The following is a 21,089-nucleotide window of genomic DNA, read 5'->3' as shown; positions in this document are numbered from 1 at the left end:
GCATATTAAATGCAAAGTTGACTGGAAGGAAGAAATTGGGTAGGCAAAGGTGCACAAGCAACAGGGATGACCGCAAGCTTGAGAATACTGTCAAGTAAAGCCAATTCAAACACTTGGGAGAGCTTCACAATGAGTAGAATGAAGCCGGAGTCAGCGCATCAAGAGTCACCACACTCAGACATCTTCAGGAAAAGGACTACCGAGCCACTTCTGAACCAGAGACAACGTCAGAAGCATCTTACCTGGGCTAAGGAGAAAAAGAACTGGACAGTGAACAGTGGTCGAAAGTCCTCTTTTCAGATAAAAGTAAATTTTGCATTTCATGTTGAAATCATGGTCCCAGAGTCTGAAGGAAGACTGGAGAGGCACAGAATCCAAGCTGCTTGAAGTCTAGTGTGAAGTTTCTGAAGTCAATAATGATTTGGGGGGGCCGTGACGTCTGCTGGTGTTGGTCCATTGTGTTTTATCAAGTGCAAAGTCAATGCAGCCATCTTCCAGGATATTTTGGAGCACTTTATGCTTCCATCTGCTGACAAGCTTTATGGAGATGCTGATTTCCTTTTCCAGCAGGACTTTAGCACCTGCCCACAGTGCAAAAACCACTTCCAAGTGGTTTGCTGACCATGATATTACTGTGCTTTATTGGCCAGCCAACATGCCTGACCTGAATCTATGGGATATTTTCAAGAGAAAGATGAGAAACAGTCGATCCAACAATATACAGATGATCTGAAGGCTCAATAGTGCCTCAGCAGTGCCACAGGCTGATCACTTCCATGCCACACTTCACTGATGCAGTAATTTGTGCTAGGAGCAAGTCGTTTGCTGTAATATGTCCTGCCGATCAAGTATTGAGTGCACAAAAGAACATACTTTAAAGAACTTGAACTTTTCTGTTTTGCAAATCCATTTTTTGATTGATCTTAGGAAATATTCTAATATTTTGAAATACTGGATTTTGGACTTTCATGAGCTGTACGCTCTAATCATCAAATTTTAAAAAAAAAACTTTTGAAATGTTTTACTTTACATGTAGGGAATCTAGAATATATGAAAGTTTCATTTTTAAAAATAATTTATAATAAAAAAATGAACTTTTTGATGATATTCTAATTATATGACCAGCACCTGTATATTGAATTGTCCAAAATTTAGAAGTTAAAAACGACACACTTAGACATCAGCACTCATCATACAAACCTCAACAATGGTGACAATAAAAAAAAAAAAATTAGCTGCATAATTTATTCATGTCGCAATGCATGCTGGGATCCATGAATGTGTTTTGTATGCTGGCATGAAACACGTCACCATTGCTGTGTTTCATATGCCGAATGTTGATGTCTGTGAGTGTATAAATGACACAAAACAATGTTTCAAACAAAAAGTTAAAAAAGATAGTGTTGTAAATGATATTTTTCACATTGGTTGAGTTTGATACAGCATTTCAATTTCTTAAATTAGCAATTACAAAAAAAAAAGCAGTTGTCTAAACCACTTTAATCCAGTCATTTGTCTGTTATTATAACAGACATTTTGATCTTCTTTATCAATGCAGAAATGTTTTCTAAAAACACTTGCAATGCTGATAAGGAAGCAACTTTACAATCGTCAGGGGTCAAGAGCTCTACTAAAGCAACCACCAACCTCCATGATGGTGACTTCAAAAAAAAACATCTAAACTTCTGTTAATTCTCAATAAGAACTTCAGTAGACATGTGACAGAAATAAAGTCATTCTAGGGTGCGTTTCCCAAAGCGAACTATGGTCGCAAGTTCCGTCGTTACCAATAGAGTTCAATGGAACTTATGACCATAGTTGGCTAACGATGCTTTCGGGAAACGCACCCCTGGTTAGTAATAAGTGAAGCTGGTAATGCTGTTTGTGAAGTTGTTAATCAGATCTTCAGAGATTTAATGTCTTTTATCTTCAGTTCATCTAAGGCTGTGGCTGAAGAAAGTTGTAGTTTGTGATCTTATTTCTCTTTCTTTCAGTGCTTGTTCACAGCAGGTGTTTGAATGATTGAAAGAATGTTTCAGGAACATCATACTAACCTTTAAATAACATTCTACTAACATTAAGGAAACTGGACAATTTATGTTCTTGGAATGTTACAAATCAACGTTCCTACAATGTTGAATTTTAGATCAAAATTAAGTTGAAAGAACATTTGAGGAACATTATACCTTATAAAAATGTTCCTGGAACGTCAAGAAAACTGGACGTGTTTTACATTCCCAGAACCAACACTGAATATTTAGAGAACATTCTTATAACAAAATTCTCCTCGCTCCTTAAAGGTCACTATAGTTTGTCATTTTCTGTGCCTCAGATCCATTGCCAAGTATCTATTCTTACTTGTCATGGTGACATGAGCATTTCACCTGTTGGTCCATGTCTGTGTATTCAAGGGTGGCACATTCACTTTGACCTGCATTGGAAGCCTGGTCTCGGAGCTGCTTGATTTTTTTCCCTCTTATTGATGAGTTGCCAAGAAAAATCTCGGATCCATCTCTCGTGACGGGTAGCATGGCGGCGATTAATTCACTCAGCCTTAGAACTGCAGATTTAATTACATGTCATCCAGAGCAGAACAATGTTGAGTTTTCAGCTTTAGCTGTACGCTGGCCACAACAAGGTAATGGTTAGACCCGACTTTCGCACCTCGAAAGACACAAACGGAATGATGTCCATCGTCACTGGCTGATAGAAACGTGGTCAATTTGATTTTTTTCAGTCTTTCCATCAGGTGATCGCCAGGTTTTCTTATGGATGCGCTGGTGTTGGAAAAGCGTGTAACATCAAGAAAACTGGACATTTTAATGTTCCCATAACCAAAACTGAATGTTTGGAAAACATTCTTAGAACAAGCATTTGCTAGCTGGGCAGTCTTTGTCTCTGAAGAAACTTCTCTAGTCAGGAGTTCCAGGTGTCAAAAGAATAGACTTTATTGTTGCCAGGTGCTCATCTAGCAGTCACATTCAAAACTCTCCTACAACTTGTTTACAACTTTACTTAACCAATGAGCATTCATTGGGTTCATCATTGAAATAATCTTTATCCATGTCAGTGCATAATATCATGTGATTTCAATCCAAACCAAGAGTCATTTTCACTCCATTAGTCAGATATCATACATACTGCAGAAACTGACTGAACTCAAAAACCAAGACAGGGATCTGAACGACACCAGTCACTCATGTAGGAGATGTAAATACTTCTCTTTGAGTCAGAACAACAAAGACTGAATATCTGACAAACAGACCTACATAACAAATGATCTAATGTTGTGAGACTCCGAATCTGAACAGGAGCTCATGGACCACTGAGAAAATCAGAATCATGTTGATTCATAGAAAGGGAAGAAAGAGCTTGTTTATGAGAAATTAGATAAGGGTCTTCAGTCTGGACTCAAGAGAGCGTGTAGTGTTCAAAAGGGCAACATCATTTTTTTTTTTTGGTTGTGAATCTTATTTGTTCAATGGGAATTTTGTAGAATATGTTGAGTTACATTTGACAAAATTCAGACTATGTAAGATGGCTCTAGTTACATATACATTTTAAATTATTCACTGGCAGGATCAGATGATGTTTAGGTGATTTTCTGTTGTTACAGTTTAACTGGTAAAATCCTTAGGCAGTTAATTTCATCAAGATTACAGAAGAAAAGACTGTGTCAGTGAAGGTGGTTGTGAATGTGTGTAGATGTGTGTTAGTTACAGGATCAGAGAATGACACCGTTCCTCTGTAAAAGTCCAGATACACTCTCACCCTCTCAAGCTTCTGTTTAACACGAAAACCAGACCCAAGCAATCTGTATGGGTCATACCGCACACACCAGACATCGGAGTTAAAGAAATCACGTCCCTTCCTCTGGTTTGATGCCGTAGTTACTCCAAGACTCCAGTCTAAACTCTTTTTAACCTCCACATCCCAGCAGTGTGTTCCTGAGTTAAAACCCTCTGAACCCAGAACACAGTAATAATTGTTAAATCTCTCTGGATTATCAGGAAGTGACTGTTCATCCCAGCTGTATCTCAGACTGGTCAGATCATCTGAGAGAACAAGAAATGGATTTGCAGTGTTTGGATCCAGAATCACAGGAGCTGATGAGACACAATCAACAGCTGCTTTTATTCTGATGTTCATTTAATGATCAAGAGTGAACCGTACACAGATTTTTATGAATTATGACACTCGTCCTATTGAACTAAAACATCAGACATCTGTAAAAAAAAAAAAAAAAAACCATGTGTCATTTAATCACACTTACTGTATTGGACAATGTCATATATCTTCTTCCAGACTCTGAACTGCAGGTTGCCCAAGTAACGTGACACATGAATCAAAGCTCCAGAAGCCATCTGTGGATCCAGCTGTGAGATCTGGACTCTGGAAGAACATTCAGGAGTCAGAATTGCAGTGGCTTTGGATCAGAACCAGAGAGACCAGAGACACCAGCAGATCACTCACCTTTCCATTGAGACTGGAAACTCCTGCAGAACAAACACACCATTTATCATCAAGAACTCAATCAATCATCAATCAATCAATCAATGATCTGAAATCAGACCTTCAAAAAAAAGCGGACGTCATTGTCTTTCATCGTCTCCTCCAAGTCTTTGATTGTGTGTGAAAGAGCTGAGATGTGTCTGTTCATCTCCTCCAGCTTCTCCTTCATCATCTGCTTCTTCTGCTCCTCTTCCTCCTTCAGTGCAGTTATTTTAGCTTCTTCTTCATCTCTGAGAAACTGATGAAGCTTCTCAAACTGTTGTTTAATCTGACACTCTGTGTGCTCAGCTTGAGACTGAAATCAAATCACATTAACTTCAATCATCTCAAAGGCCCTGTTTAAACCTGGTATTAAGATGCATTTTGGTCAATCAGATCACAAGTAGACGATGGAGACATTCTCGTTTATACCTGGTGATTTAATCCATTTGACCTTTCCTGATTTCTTCGAGGGGAGGGTCTATGGGCGGGTAAATGTATGGGCTTTTTCAGATCTTTCAGTCTAGTGGACAAAATGTGAAATGTGAAAGTAGATAACAGAAAACATACTGACAACTGCAAGACCATACAGAACACGCTGAGTGTGTGAGAGAAATCAGGAATGGTAAGAGAACATTGTGCTTGGTAAGTTTTCTTGGTAAGACTTCAAACCAAACTTTGGTCTTCAATCGACAAAGTTTACATCCTGTCTCTCTAGCGCTCTTCCCACAATGTTTACGCAGGTCAGTAGGTGGAGAGTAGGCGGTCTTTTGTGGCTGCTCTTTTGTGCATTTTCGACTACTCTGGAAGTGGTCAAAAGTGGACAATCTCAATTGACCCCATTTACACTTGTATTTAGCATCATCCATTTGTGATCTGATCAACGAAAACGCTTCTTAATACCAGATGTAAACAGGGCCAAAGACGCAACTTATTCTGGAGCATTCTTCAAGAGCTCATGCTCTGGCATAGCAACAACAACAAAATAGGACAATCTCACGCACTGAAAATGTCAGAAACTCTCAGTAGCGGCGTTCAGTTCAAGTTTAATTATGGTTCTAACTTATGTTGTCATCTTGCTTTTATCCACTATTAGTACAAGCCTGTTGTAGCGGACTTTGTCCAAATGATGGCCAAACATTTTGTTTCAATTTGACTTTAGCACTGTATTTAATCAGACTCCAATTTCAAATGATCCATCAACTGAAATTTTAGGTTTGTTTTTAACTGGGATATTTGATTATTTTGGGAAGAGGTTTAGATTTTGATGTTTTATTAAAGTTGTTAATTAGTTGGACAGTTTGACTCTTGGTTTATATGTTAAGTTTATGGTCTTTGTAACAGTGTTTACACAAACACATGTGTTACAATGTAGAACATAAACGAGCAATCAGGTGAAATGGTTTACACCATCAACAAGAAAACTCATTGTCTAGTCTCATCACTGACCGAAAGTGATTATTCATTATTAAGTTATTTTCACAAGAGTACCTTCATACCATAGATCAGAAATTTTGATGTTTTAAATATATTGTGGGGGAGAAATAGATACACCCACAGAAATCAAGAATCAGCATATGAATATCAATAATGGTGACATGTTTCATGCCACAATGCATGTTGGAGCTACTATTGTATAAAAATCATGACTCCAATCATGCACTGCAGCATGAAGCATGTCACCATTTATGAGAAACATATGCTGATTCTTGATGTCTGTGGGTGTATCTATTTTTTCCTCCACAATGTATTTAAAACATCAAAATTTCTGATCTGTGGTATGAAGGTACTCTTGTGAAAATAACTTAATAATGAATAATCACTTTCTGTCAGTGATGAGACTAGACAATGAGTTTTCTTGTTGATGGTATAAACCATTTCACCTGATTGCTCGTTTATGGTCTTGTAACACATGTGTTTGTGTAAACACTGTTACAAAGACCATAAACTTAACATAAAAACCAAGAGTCAAACTGTCCAACTAAATGAAACATTGATCACAATAATGGTGACCAGGCATCTTTGATAAAACATCCAAATCTAAACCTCTGATCATTCTCAAAAAGAACTGTAGACAAATGACAGAAATAAAGTCAGTCTGGATTGTAATAAGAGAGATTTAATTGTTAATTTAAATGAAGTTCCAACTGTTGGTTCGAGAGGAGCCTAAACATTCAGTCCTGTCAATCATTATTAAGTGCGTACTATATAAGCTGCGTCATCCCATTAACAATGGGAATGGGAAACCCTCCACCTCTCACCTCCCTCCCACCCTCCTCTCCCCAGTTGGTTTAACTCGGAGCTCAAGCCGAGCTTCAGGTTTGAGCCTCCTCCGCGGACAGCAAGCCAAGTTTGTTTTACTATTAACCATCAAGGCTGAATGGGCAAGCGAACCAGCAATAAAACATGATTAAATGCTTTTTCCTTTTATGCATCAGGTGAAGCACCAATTTTTTCAAACCAGCTGTTCCGACTTTCTGATACTGCATGACGTTCGAAGCTTCAAACGTCATCAATCACGTGGTATTGTAATTTCGATACAAGCGTTGGTACAGTGTGTGATACAGTTGTGCTTTGAAAACTGAGTCGAAGCTTTGGAGCCCCGGTATCAACCGTCCCATCACTACAGTACGGTGATGCTAAGCTTTGTATGATTGTGTTGAACAATTGAGTTTGAAAGTTGTGCTTTAAGTTTGTCAGCATTATAATTTATTGTCAAGGCATTTGATTTAGTTGACTATATGTAATGGAGTTTAAATAATGTTAGTTAAATTCACGCATAAATTGGGAAAACTTGCCATTGGCTATCATCAGCAGAGTCTCTCTCCCTGCTGCTAGGTCACATCAATGTTTGCTCCGTCTTAAAAACAAAGTTTGGATTGTTTTCAAGGCCAAGTATAAACTTTAAACTACACATAAGTTTACTTATTTTGTATGTCAGCTCCTAGTTGTGTTAGTCAAGTCAAATATCTGTTATTTGTGATGATAAGTAGTGATGGGCAAATGAAGCCTCATGAAGGCTTTGCAGCCCATTGCTTCACCAGCATTGCTCACTAGTGACACCTAGCTACTGTGCAAAGAAATAGCAGACAAATCAATTAATCCTGAGCATACATTTGTGCACTGCCTGGGTATAAAATAAAATATGTATCTTTCTCTGTCTGACTTTACTTGTGCAGAGACGACTGTCTCACACACACACACAGTTAATTAATTATTCATAAATTGTTTGGATAGTGACCGTATGAACAACAAAATTGATGCTGTGTTGAGTGCAGTGATTATTGTGGAGGGAGTGTAATACTGCAACAGAGCAGTATGGGGTGGGAAAAGTTAAGAATTGTTATTGTTTTTCGGTGCAGTGAACTGTTTTAGTGCAGTGTAGTGCTTATGGGACTGGGGATATGGAGCAGACTGCAACACAGCAGTTTGGGGTGGGTGAAGGAAGGATTATAATTGATTTTTATTGAGGAACAGATTTTTTCGAAGTGTGTTGGGGTTTAGATGATTCCTCTTCTTGGACAAAATCTCTCCAGCCTTGGAAAAGATCCTTTCGCAAGGAACAGAGGATGCGGGGGAACATAAGAATGCCAGTGCCAGCTGGTATAAGTGAGGATACAGATGCTTCTGTTGAGCCCAATATACTAGTGGATCTTGTGAGATTCACTTCCGATAAATATCGGTCCACTTCAACAGTACCATCTGCTGTTGCACTTGAGCTCCTTCTATTGTGATCGACTGTGCTATCCAGCAGATGCCTAATAATGGTCACCTAATAATAGAGGTACAAAGAGAAAAACTCCATTACCAATGGTTCACAGTACTAATCACTTATGTGAAAATTCACACAACAAAGAAATATACTACTTACTGTTGTTTGTAGATTGACCTGCTTCTGAAGAGGCTGGCAACTGAGCTGGTGGTGTATTGGTGGAAGCAGAATGGACACCAGAACTTCTGATTACAGTAGCACATTCTGATTTTAATCTTGATACTGCTTATTGTAGTTTCCCTTGGCTTGAGAATCCCAGTTTTTTTAATCTGGGATCCATTAACGTGGGTATGGTCATCACACTTAATGATTCAAAATGTACTGCATTTTCCCTGACCCTCCGGACCAGGCTGTCACCCAGCTGCCTTGTTAAATTGGACTTGAGGCCTTCTAGCTTACTTGTTACAACATGATTAAGCATCTTCATCAAAGGTTTAACTTTGGAGGCAGACACTCTTTTCTCCCCAGAAAGCTCTACTGTAGCCTGGTGAAAAGGGGCAAGAACATGTAAGGCATCTTGGACTGCCTCATACTCCAAGGCAGCAGGAGGGGTGATGTCAGTCCTTAGAGAGGAAATCTCTGCCCCTACTGGCTCTCTCAGCTGATAGAGCCGTTCCAGTGTGTTATAAGTGCTGCTCCAGTGAGTGTCCACTTCAATTATCAGCTTCAGAACTGGTCTCCCCATCTGCTCCTGAACTTGGACCAGTCTTTCTTTTGCTGTAGTGCTGGTTCCAGAAATAGGTCACAAGTTTCCTACATTTGGATCTAATTTCATGTGTCGGGATGTCCACATGTCAGACGTAAGGCTTCTGCAACTTTCTGCAACTGCTCTCTGGCCTTCTCCTTAGCCTCCTTGTATTTATTATCAACCATGATCTTCAAAGCCTGTAGTTAAAAATAAATGCACTTACTCGTAATTTTAACTACTTAAATAATTATAAACCACTTTATTAATCACATACCTTTCAAGTTGGGATAACATAAGTGGGATCCAACACATGCAGGAGCTCCCTAAATGCAGCATCTTCCACAATGGAAAAGGCTTGGTAGTCCTTGACGACCATGTTCACCAGGGCCTCATTCACCATTTCTTTTTTGGAATCTATAATAAAATACAAAGCTGGTGTATTGTAGGAGCCTAACAACCTTATTTAAATAAAGAAAAAAAATATTATGTATTAATTTGAGTACTGTGTGGATTGTTAGTAGTTTCTGCATGTTCATGCAGTGCTCGATAATGCCTGAGCATGGAGGAGGTGTTATTGCTGTATGTCAGCTCCAATCCAACTAATCTTATCTAATATAACAATAATATAACTAATGTAAGCAATAATAACAATATACTAACACTAATATAACCTAATATAATGTAATAATATAGCCCTAATAGTACAATAACGACAATGACACAACTCTCTAACTCTGTGACACTCTACTACTATTACTGCTGCTTCTACTACTCCTGAAAACACCCACAAGGTGGCGCGTGTTTCGAACCCCCTTTATCCAGAAGTGACACTCACACCGAATCGATGATATATTCCACACAAACCGAGGCCTCGTTTGTCATCGGTCACGTGATTTCTACATTCACAACACAAGCCTCGAATCAAGGCTTCATCTGGCACGCCCATTTATGCTCAACACAAACTTCGAAGCCTCAGTTCAAATGTCACATCACTAACGATGAAGACTGCTTGTGAACTCCGAACTTCTGTTTATTTCATTTAAGATTTCTCATGCAACATCGATGCACTGTATTCTAATCAGCCTTTTGGTCGTGTTTCTTCCAGGTATGTGTTTTATTCGGTTTTGTCATGTTCTGTGTTAAAGTAAAATATCAGCCCTAAAAATAATATCAGCCCTAGTGTTAGCTATTAGCACACGTGCTGTATGCTCTCGCATGTGCTGAAGTGTGTAACTGCGCCATTTTAGGGCTGCGTTCTTCTCTCTGTATTTCATTTATATACAATATGTAAAATATTGGTCAAGTACACAGTTTCTCTGTATTAATGTGAATTGACAGTATTAGTGATTTATATTTTATTTTCTTTAATGAATGTTTTATTTAGAATTTTGCCCACTATATGTTTATGATCACTTTGTAAAAATGTGTAATCAGCAGAGTCTCATATCTCATCCTGCTGACTTGAATCAACATCAATGCACTGTATTTTGACCAGCTTTTGGTCCTATTTGTACCAGTCTTATCCCAGGCCCAGTATAGCAACCTTGAGTGACCATCCACCTGATCTCAGTGTGAATTACTCCATCAACACACGCACAGTTACATTGGTGCCGTGGTCCGGATGGGAGTGAGGTTTAGGGGGGTGAGCGTAACGGAGGACAGCTAGTAAGAACTGTGCAAGTAAACCTCACTCTGATCTCAAGAGATGCTCTAGCGACTGACACTAGGGGTTGCAGCCTTTAGCCTCCTTGTTAGAGTGTCCGACTCCCATGCCAGAGACCCAGGTTCGAAGCCTGCACAGAGCGGGGCGAGAAGGACCTGGGTAGGGGTTACATATAGTTAATATGTTGATGGTGATTAATGATGGTTAAATGTTGGTTTAATTAAAACCTTTATTTATATTAATGCATATTTTGTTTTTGTTTTCTTTGTGAATATACCTTTTAAAGATTATCACCTACCGCAACTACTGTACTGCTGCTTCTTCTATTACTTCTGCCAATACCTCTGCAAACAGAAGTAAATAAAAAACAGTAAAGTTCGATGAGTTGTCCTCTTGCATCCTTCAGACTTTGAAAGCCATTTTCAAGTTTGGGCAGAGCTGAAATGAAAATCTGGAAAACTTGACAATATGAAAGCAGCAATTCCTTATGTATTTCGCAATATATTGTCATAATATTAACACAATATATTATGTATATTTTCAATATACCATTAAATCACTTAATATATTGATAAATATATTTCCTAATATATGAATTTCTTTGCGTAAGGGCATGCATAGTTCATTTTCTTTCTTTTTTTTCCCTGTGAATAATTATACATGTTTGTTGTGGTCTAAATATTTACGCAATAATTTTACCACTACAATGCATCCATTTTGCAATACAATTTTTCTTTACATTTTATTATCAGATCAGCATAACAATTTTATATATATAAAGCGCACTGTTAAACCATGGAAAAAGATCTGTATGTTACAGAGATATCAGACATCAGCTCTCTCCTTCCAGTAAATCACATGACTTTCAGGAAAAAGACCATAGTAGAGGGTCATGGCAGGAATCAGCTTCCTTTGGGGGAAGGGGGGTACACGTTAACTATTGTAATGTGTACAATAGCTTGTGCAAAAAGAAAACATTATAGTGCTGTAACAATATATGTAGACACACACATATGTGTACATGTGTATATGTGTATATACATATAATCACCTGTATATCACCTGTCTCATGGACAGATTTATTGCAGCATCCTGTTTGGAAGTGAAAGGAGGATGACATGTAGAAGCTGTTTGTTTAATCTGTTAGTTCTTGTTTTAATTCATTTGTATCTCCTCCTGGAGGGCAGGGGGCAGAACCGGTAATGTACCCTGGATCCTTTACAATACAACCATACAACTAATATCTTGAGGGGGATATTACACACACACGCACATATATATATATATATCTTTGAGTAATTAATGTTATGTGTTTATTATTTCAATTGGCTTCTAATTGTCTATGTAATTGGCATGATACATTTTTACCTGACAAATAAAATGTTATACTTGATTTACTCTGGATTCTTCTGAAATCATTATGACCAGTAGATTATTTGGAGTCCATATTTCCGCAAATCTGCGTCAGGATAGGTAAAAACTAAAGGCTCAATGAAAGGAGCATGTTGCACATCATGTGAAACCTTTTGATTTCTGTCTATCACTAACTTAGCAAGTTGCAGCATTGTGACTAAGAAAACTGCATTTTTGTATGAACAAGCATGTGGCGGTTCGACTCAAATGCACCATAAACAAATCCAACATAAACAAGAAATGCATGTAAACTCTGCACCCTCTGACTAAGAATCAGAAACTGACGAATTTGTGTCGTGAGATCCACGCAAACCCTTAATTAGAAACACAATCTAAGAGTAATAATCATTTGAAATTGGAGTCAGATTAAACAAGCAGCTAAAGTAAAATTTAAACTAAAAATTGAGTGAACTTCACAGGGGCGCTGAAAAGACATACACACATTATACCTTCGCCCAGGCTGTCGGAATCCGTTTTTTGATGTGCATCTGACGGGTGGTTTCTTACTGTAGCCTATAAACAGAAACCAGCCTTTTGTGTTCAGAGAAAAAAAAAACATAAAAACGCATGTGATTCGCGAATCAATTGCAAGTTTAACCGCAATTGAGTGAAAGGTTATCATTTGCACGTGTTTTGTCTCGCTAGTTTACACATTAAATAGATATAAAACCATTCCAGCGCCAGAAGAGGCAAGAGAGGATTTAATTCGGTATCGCACGCCACGCTGTTATCGGTGCACACAGACGCACATACATACAAGGCTTGCGCGCGCGCGCACACACACACACACACACACACACAGAGAGAGAGAGAGAGGCGTTTCAGATAGCTCGCAAACTCCAAATTGATTTCTCTTTCGCGTCCACTTGGATGGACACATATACGCATTATGTCAGTAAAAATACCCCTCTCGGCAAGTATTCTCGTAAACACAATTGGTTATGTCTTAATTGAACGAGGTGAGAATTCGGATGTGTTTCTATTGGATGTGTGCGTGCACGCGGTCTTACTCTTAAAGTGACAGCAACCTATAAATACCTGCTGTTGTCTGTCATGTAAATCAAACAACAAAACACAGCTTTAACAAAGATTAATCTATATTACATTTATACAGTGAACAGTGTCATTTTACATTTAATTATTACATTTCTGTACACGAAAATTAATAGGCTACTACAGTTAGATCTTATACTTTATTTGTAACTTTATGTTGTATTTATCTATGCTTGTAATTGGTGTACAGTATTTGCTCTTTTTACAGTCTGTTCACTTGCCTTTAATAATGTATTAGTTAGGCTAGTAGTTTCTGCTGTGGTATCGGAGTAGTTAAAGTGGGCTAAGTAATAAATGCAAAGTTACCCCCCACCCCCCAATTATTATTATTATTTTTTTTTTTTTTTTTGTGCAGATCTGAAAAATGATCCGATCCGTGACTTAATAACCGTGATATGATCCGAACCGTGAGTTTTGTGATCCGTTGAACCACTAATATATATACAGGTGCTGGTCATATAATTAGAATATCGTGAAAAAGTTCATTTTTTTATTGTAAATTATTTTAAAAAATGAAACTTTCATATATTCTAGATTCCCTACATGTAAAGTAAAACATTTCAAAAGTTTTTTTTTTTTTTGTAAATTTGTTGATTAGAGCGTACAGCTAATGAAAGTCCAAAATCCAGTATCTCAAAATATTAGAATATTTACATTTGAGTTTCATTAAATGACCATCCCTACAGTATAAAATCCGGGTATCTTTTGTTTTTTGAAACCACACTAATGGGGAAGACTGCTGACTTGGCAATGGTCCAGGAGACAATCATTGACACCCTCCACAAAGAGAGTAAGTCACAGAAGGTCATTACTGAATGGGGTGGCTGTTTACAGAGTGATGTATCAAAGCATATTAAATGCAAAGTTGACTGGAAGGAAGAAATTGGGTAGGCAAAGGTGCACAAGCAACAGGGATGACCGCAAGCTTGAGAATACTGTCAAGTAAAGCCGATTCAAACACTTGGGAGAGCTTCACAATGAGTAGAATGAAGCCGGAGTCAGCGCATCAAGAGTCACCACACTCAGACATCTTCAGGAAAAGGACTACCAAGCCACTTCTGAACCAGAGACAACGTCAGAAGCATCTTACCTGGGCTAAGGAGAAAAAGAACTGGACAGTGAACAGTGGTCGAAAGTCCTCTTTTCAGATAAAAGTAAATTTTGCATTTCATGTTGAAATCATGGTCCCAGAGTCTGAAGGAAGACTGGAGAGGCACAGAATCCAAGCTGCTTGAAGTCTAGTGTGAAGTTTCTGAAGTCAATAATGATTTGGGGGGGGGGGCGTGACATCTGCTGGTGTTGGACCATTGTGTTTTATCAAGTGCAAAGTCAATGCAGCCATCTTCCAGGAGATTTTGAAGCACTTTATGCTTCCATCTGCTGACAAGCTTTATGGAGATGCTGATTTCCTTTTCCAGCAGAACTTTAGCACCTGCCCACAGTGCAAAAACCACTTCCAAGTGGTTTGCTGACCATGATATTACTGTGCTTTATTGGCCAGCCAATATGCCTGACCTGAATCTATGGGATATTTTCAAGAGAAAGATGAGAAACAGTCGATCCAACAATATACAGATGATCTGAAGGCTCAATAGTGCCTCAGCAGTGCCACAGGCTGATCACTTCCATGCCACACTTCACTGATGCAGTAATTTGGGCTAGGAGCAAGTCATTTGCTGTAATATGTCCTGCCGATCAAGTATTGAGTGCACAAAAGAACATACTTTAAAGAACTTTAACTTTTCTGTTTTGCAAATCCATTTTTTGATTGATTTTAGGAAATATTCTAATATTTTGAAATACTGGATTTTGGACTTTCATGAGCTGTACGCTCTAATCATCAAAATTAAAAAAAAAACTTTTGAAATGTTTTACTTTACATGTAGGGAATCTAGAATATATGAAAGTTTCATTTTTAAAAATAATTTATAATAAAAAAATGAACTTTTTGATGATATTCTAATTATATGACCAGCACCTGTATATATATATATATATATATATATATGTATGTATGTATAATGTATGTGTGTGTGTGTGTGTGTGTGTGTAATATCCCCCCAAGATATTAGTTGTATAGTTGTATTGTAAAGGATCCCACTTACCCTGGACATTACTGGTTCGCCCCCCTTCCTTCTGGGAGAAGATACAAATTAATCAAAACAAGAACTAACAGATTAAAAAAACAGCTTTACAAAGGAAGCTGATCCCTGCCCTGGCCCTCTACTATGGTCTTTTTCCTGAAAGTCATGTGATTTACTGGAAGGAGAGAGCTGATGTCTGATGTCTCTGTAATATCCAATTGGCTGACATGCATAACATGAGTGCAGTTATTTAAGCCCACAATGTTGTGGCAAAAAAGTATACAACAAAAGAATTCAAGGTAGACACATCTCTTATAGGCCTATCCAGCAGGAAAAAAACTAAGTTTGCCGTTTGGAACACAAATTTCCTCAGGTTTGACTTTTTTACATGTACATTTATTTGTTATTTTACTTTTATTAAAACCCAACTAATTGTTTCTGATTCATGGGACAATCTGGGAATGTTAGTTCTATTGAAATATTCCCAGAACAGATCTTAGAGAGTCTTGGTTAGAATGTATGTTTTATGTTATGTTTTGTCTCATGCAGGTTATAGGCGAATAAGGGATGTTCTAAAATTCTCAATGCGAAAGCGTTTAACATGGTTTAATGCATCAAGACGGTAATATTGGAGGGCACACCTTATTAATGATGCATTCTATGCAGGCAAGCAGATGATCCCAGAATAAAAAAACAACACGTTACATTGTTTCCCCCATAGAAATCTGCTAATAAAACATTAAATGTGCCTTAATATCTTATAGTATGGAGCTAGAAATATGACAATACAATTTAAATTTGAAATGTGTAAATTTGAATTATAGACAAGTGTCACTTAACAAAATTGAATATTAAGTGCCATTTTGGTCCGTGTACTTTTGCGTCCATTCCTTTTTCTTTTTTAAACCAGAAATGAAATATGGAAAATGCGGTTTCTTCCTTTTTTATTTTAACACTGATGAATAGAATTAGCAGATACAAGCTAAATTTCCTTATGCAAGATTATTATTTTATTAAAAGTAATATAAATGACATATACAATTTGTTTTTTTATTATGTAAAAATTCAATTAAATTCAATTCGCATTTATTTGTATAGTGCTTTTCACAATACATATCGTTTCAAAGCAGCCTTACAGAGAATGCATGTCAACATTACAATTTAGAGTGATGTGTTATCGGAAGTGACTGTCCAATGTATGTAATTTCAGAAATGTACATATATAATCATGCAGTTAGCTAACAATGTAATAATTTAGGCAATTTAATTTACAATCACTGTTAGCAGATTAATGATTACATGTTAACAATATTAGGATATAGAAATTCGGGAATGTGCATGTTGATCCAGAGTTTGCGTCATCTGTAGTCCTAGCAGGAGAGTTGGCGTCGTCTCTTCAAAGGTGTTGGTCATCTGAGGTCTTCTTAAAGGGATAGTTCACCCAAAAATGAAAATTTGATGTTTATCTGCTTACCCCCAGGGCATTAAAGATGTAGGTGACTTTGTTTCTTCAGTAGAACACAAATTATGATTTTTAACTCCAACCATTGCAGTCTGTCAGTCTTATAATGCATGTCAATGGCAACACCATCTATAAGAGTAAAAAAAACATGCACAGACAAATCCAAATTAAACCCTGCGGCTCGTGACGACACATTGATGTCCTAAGACACGAAACGATCAGTTTGTCATGAGGTAAAACAGAAAAGCAAATGGAGAATAATTAGCATAGCTGCTGTTCATAACATTAAGCAAAGATAGTCATGTGCAATTGATCTGATATGAGGTGCATTATGTGAATGCTTGGCTAAAGAGATGTGTCTTTAATCTAGATTTAAACTGGGTGAGCGAGTCTGAGCTCCGAACATTATCAGGAAGGCTATTCCAGAGTTTAGGAGCCAAATGTGAAAACGCTCTCCCTCCTTTAGTGGACTTAGATATCCTAGGTACAACCAGAGGCTCAGAGTTTTGTGATCTTAAAGAGCGTGAAGGATTGTAGGGCGATAGAAGATCGGTTAAGTACACAGGAGCTAAACCATTAGGGCCTTATAGGTCATTAGCAATACTTTGTAATCGATATGGAACACCAGTGTAGAGTTGATAAAATTGGTGTTTTATGATCATATTTTCTTGACCTGGTAAGAACTCTAGCAGCTGCATTTTGTACTAATTGTAGCTTGTGTATTGAGCAGGACAACCAGCTAGTAATGCATTACAGTAATTTAGTCTAGACGTCATGAATGCTAAATTGCTAAATTTAATTTGTTTTTGCGTCATACAGACGCTAAAATCGCCATCTAGTGCCTTTTCCTCTGGTGTCAATAGAATGACTCGAATCAAAACGCCTAAAAAAGATGACATAGATTAATTCTAATTCGTTAAATTATTATTATTTTTTACATTTATATTTTAACCTAAACATGACAATTTCTAAACCTAGCTCTTGTTTACAGTTTTTTGATTGCTTTGGTGCAAACAAGCTTATAAATCATACAGAATGATCTTTTTTGAAAATCTAAAATATCAGAAGTTTTCTGTGATGGGTAGGTTTAGGGGTAGGGGAGAGAATATGCAGTTTGTACAAAACAATTACGTCAATGGAATGTCTCTGTAAAACATGGAAACCCAACATTGAGATACAGTGAGAACATTTACTGTACTGGCAGAAAACTCTGTCCTCGCACAAAACCTCATGGCCATTTCATAATTTTTATTACACCTTTTGAAAACACACTCAATAGATACTATTACAAACCTTATTAATTTTATGCCAATTATGTAATTTAGGTAATGTAAGTGTATTTTCTAATGTGTCATCTGTAGCCTGTGTAACTGTAAATATTTGAAACATGTATCTTGCATTGTTTGATATTGAATGAACTGATTGTTAAAAGTACTAAAATGAAAGAAGATCATACTGTTGTTCCGGTAATTAAACCAAATGTTCTCATTACGTATCACAATGATCTTGTGTTTTGAAAAAGTGATTATGTAGAATGAAAATTTGTACAACTAGAATGAAAGCATGAGATCAGGTTGTGAAAGAATGACTAGCTGTGTTACAAGTGTGATTGGTTTGGATTTTTGTTGGAGTTTTGAAAATGTACACCTTAGATGTGAAAATAGTAACAAAGTGAATAAAAAAACTGTATTACCGAGTTCCGCTTATGGTCTTGATCCCGTCCCTCTGCTTTTCACTCTGCTTTTTATATGAATAAAGGCCAAAACGACATTTAAATTACTTTTTTTGTATGGCTGTTAGGTGTTTTATATTGCTTTATATCGAGATTTTTTTTTGGATTAGGATTTGCTTTATAGACTAGCTGATGTCCTGCTGTTCAAATTGAAAATACCCCAACATATGTCATGATGCCAAAATTATACCCCAATCATATGTAATTTTCATGAAGACAAAATTCCCATGCTCTTTGCCTCAGTAGAGTTTGATATGAAATGTTTCTCAATTCTCACTCAAACCAATGCGTTATGGCCGCGTCGCTAGGACATTAACGCTTTATGGCTTAATCCTACTAAACGTAGGATTAAGCCTACATCAACGTAGTCTAAAGCAAATCCTAATCCTAAACAATTTCTCGATATAAAGCAATATAAAACACCTAACAGCCAGGCAAAAAAATTCACAGTAATTTAGATGCCGTTTGGCCTTTTATTCATATAAAACAGAGTGAAAAGCAAAGGGACGGGATCGAGATCATACAAGCGGGAACTCGAATGTGTTGGAATGCTAAGCAAGAGCTATAAGGTTTAGAAATGGTCAGGTTTAGGTAAAAATATAAATTTAAAAAAATAATAATTTAATGAATTATAATTAATCAGTTAATCAATGTCATCTTTTTTAGGCATTTTGGTGCGAGTCATTCTTTTGACGCCAGAGGAAAAGGCACTAGAGGGCGCTTTTACCGTCTATTTGACGCAAAAAACACTAGAAATTAAATATAGCATTTTTACATATTAAAAAAAAAAGTTGTATATCATTTATATTATTTTTAATAAATAATAATCTTGCATAAGGAAAATTAGCTTGTATCTGCTAATTCTATTCATCAGTGTTAAAATAAAAAAAGAAGAAACCGCATTTTCCATATTTCATTTCTGGTCTGAAAAAAGAAAAAGGAATGAACGCAAAATTACACGGACCCATTTTATATAGTTTTGACTTTTAATTTTTTTAAACTTGAACTCTGGACATTTGATATTTAACAAAATTGACATTTTTATGGCATAATTTTCTTCATATGTATTTTAAAACAATGATTTTTTTTGTTCTGAATTCTTAGACAGCAAATATTCACTTCTTAAAAATACAGCTTCAAGTTTTCAAGATGAAGAACAAATTCGAAACACCAAATTCAATATCCTAAAATTCAAAACACAGAAATTCAGATTATACAGAAAGTAGGTCAGAGGTCCAACTTCCGGGTTCCACAGGGAAGAGTAGAGGTTCTCGGAAAAGTTGAACGTTTATAATTTATAATTTTTAATTTATATTTTTTGGTCCTTGGTTTTCATTGATTTTTAACTTCTATTCACTTTTGCGCATAGTTCTGTCACACATTTTGTACACACTTTTTTTTATTTATTTATTTTTTTACTTTGATTTATTTTTCTGCACTAAATAAGTGTTTATATATTGTTGTGAGTAGTTGACTTGACAATTCAAGCAATCAAGTGTCAAATTTCAAATTTATCCATCAATTATATAACAAAATTATTATACAAGCAGTTTTTAAGACTGTATTTTCAATAATTTGTCACAAATATTTAGGGAAACTGATAAAAACTGAAAGGTAATTAAAGATAGTGAAACACTTAACTAATGGTGGCCAGTTATAGCACCTAAAATATACCCTTAAAATATATCCTTACACATTCACATATTTTAACTTAATGTTGAAAAAATAGACATTATTTGTCAACAACCTATGTACAGTGTGCTTATTATTAGTGATTTCTTTTTCAGTGCAGTTGTCATGTTTGTTGTGGTTATATATTTTGAATATTATGTCAATATCTGTGAGGCCTTTAATTATAATATTTCCTAGGGTCCCACAAACTACGGGCCGGGAGGATATTATTCTAATCACTTGACAAGAGTGATTAGAAGATCTAAGTCATCATATCCTGGTGTTTTAAAATCAAGCAGTATGGGTAAGATATTGTAATTTATACAATTGGATAACATCAATATGCTATACGTGCTGAGCATATTTTAAGATGTTAGTATTTCTGATGACATTTGACATTTGATCTTCCTTCTTCCTTCAATTGTTGCAGTGTCAGAAGAAGCAGTAGAAGAACAAAGGGCAACTCTGCAAGCAACATGGAAACAAACACCCCTAACAGTAACAATAGCAATGACAGTCGCAGTAGCTGCAGTAGTAGTAGCAATGGTGGGAACAACAATAGCTGAAGCAGTAGTAGGAGCAACAGGAGGAGCAGCAGCAGCAGCTGGAACTGGCATTTTACAATCACTATGGGAAGAAAGTAGAACAGGAGCAGCAGCAGTAGCAGTAACAGCAGTTGCAGGAGGCCTGGCAGGAACAGCAGCAGCAATCTTGCGATCACTGGTAGCAGCACAATCATTAACAGGATCAGCAGTAGCTGGAGCAATGGCAGGAGCTGCAATAGTAGCAATAGCAAGAACACAATTACAGTGGGTGATAAATATACTACAGATGGCAACAGATAAACTACAGTGGGTTTTAGCCTTTGTTAAAAGAGTAAAAGCAGCAGTACAAAGGGGTAGAAAAGTATTACCCACAGCAACACTAATTGTAGGATCAGGATCAGCAGCAATAGCAGCAGCAACAGCATCATCAGGAGGAACATCACAAGCACAATCAGCATTATCAGGAGGAGCATCACAAGCAGAATCAGCAGCATCTCAAGCAGAATTAGCAGCAT

General features: G+C 36.9%; 1 protein-coding gene and 1 long non-coding RNA gene across 2 annotated transcripts in view; both read left to right on the top strand.

Moving 5' to 3' along the window:
• The window catches only part of LOC127509705 (interferon-induced very large GTPase 1-like), a 322,431-nt gene that overhangs the window by 276,630 nt on the left and 24,712 nt on the right, over window positions 1-21,089 (top strand). The gene's annotated exons all lie outside the window — the stretch shown is intronic.
• On the top strand, window positions 15,377-21,057 carry LOC127509718 (uncharacterized). The gene is made up of 3 exons (XR_007929350.1): window positions 15,377-15,537; window positions 20,228-20,333; window positions 20,460-21,057. It is a non-coding gene; the product is annotated as an uncharacterized LOC127509718 (long non-coding RNA).

This window comes from Ctenopharyngodon idella, chromosome 3 (genome assembly GCF_019924925.1).
Source record: "Ctenopharyngodon idella isolate HZGC_01 chromosome 3, HZGC01, whole genome shotgun sequence".
In the NCBI taxonomy this organism is placed as follows: Eukaryota; Metazoa; Chordata; class Actinopteri; order Cypriniformes; family Xenocyprididae; genus Ctenopharyngodon; species Ctenopharyngodon idella.
Note: the sequence above shows the minus strand (reverse complement) of the source record. Positions and strands in the feature narration are given on the sequence as shown.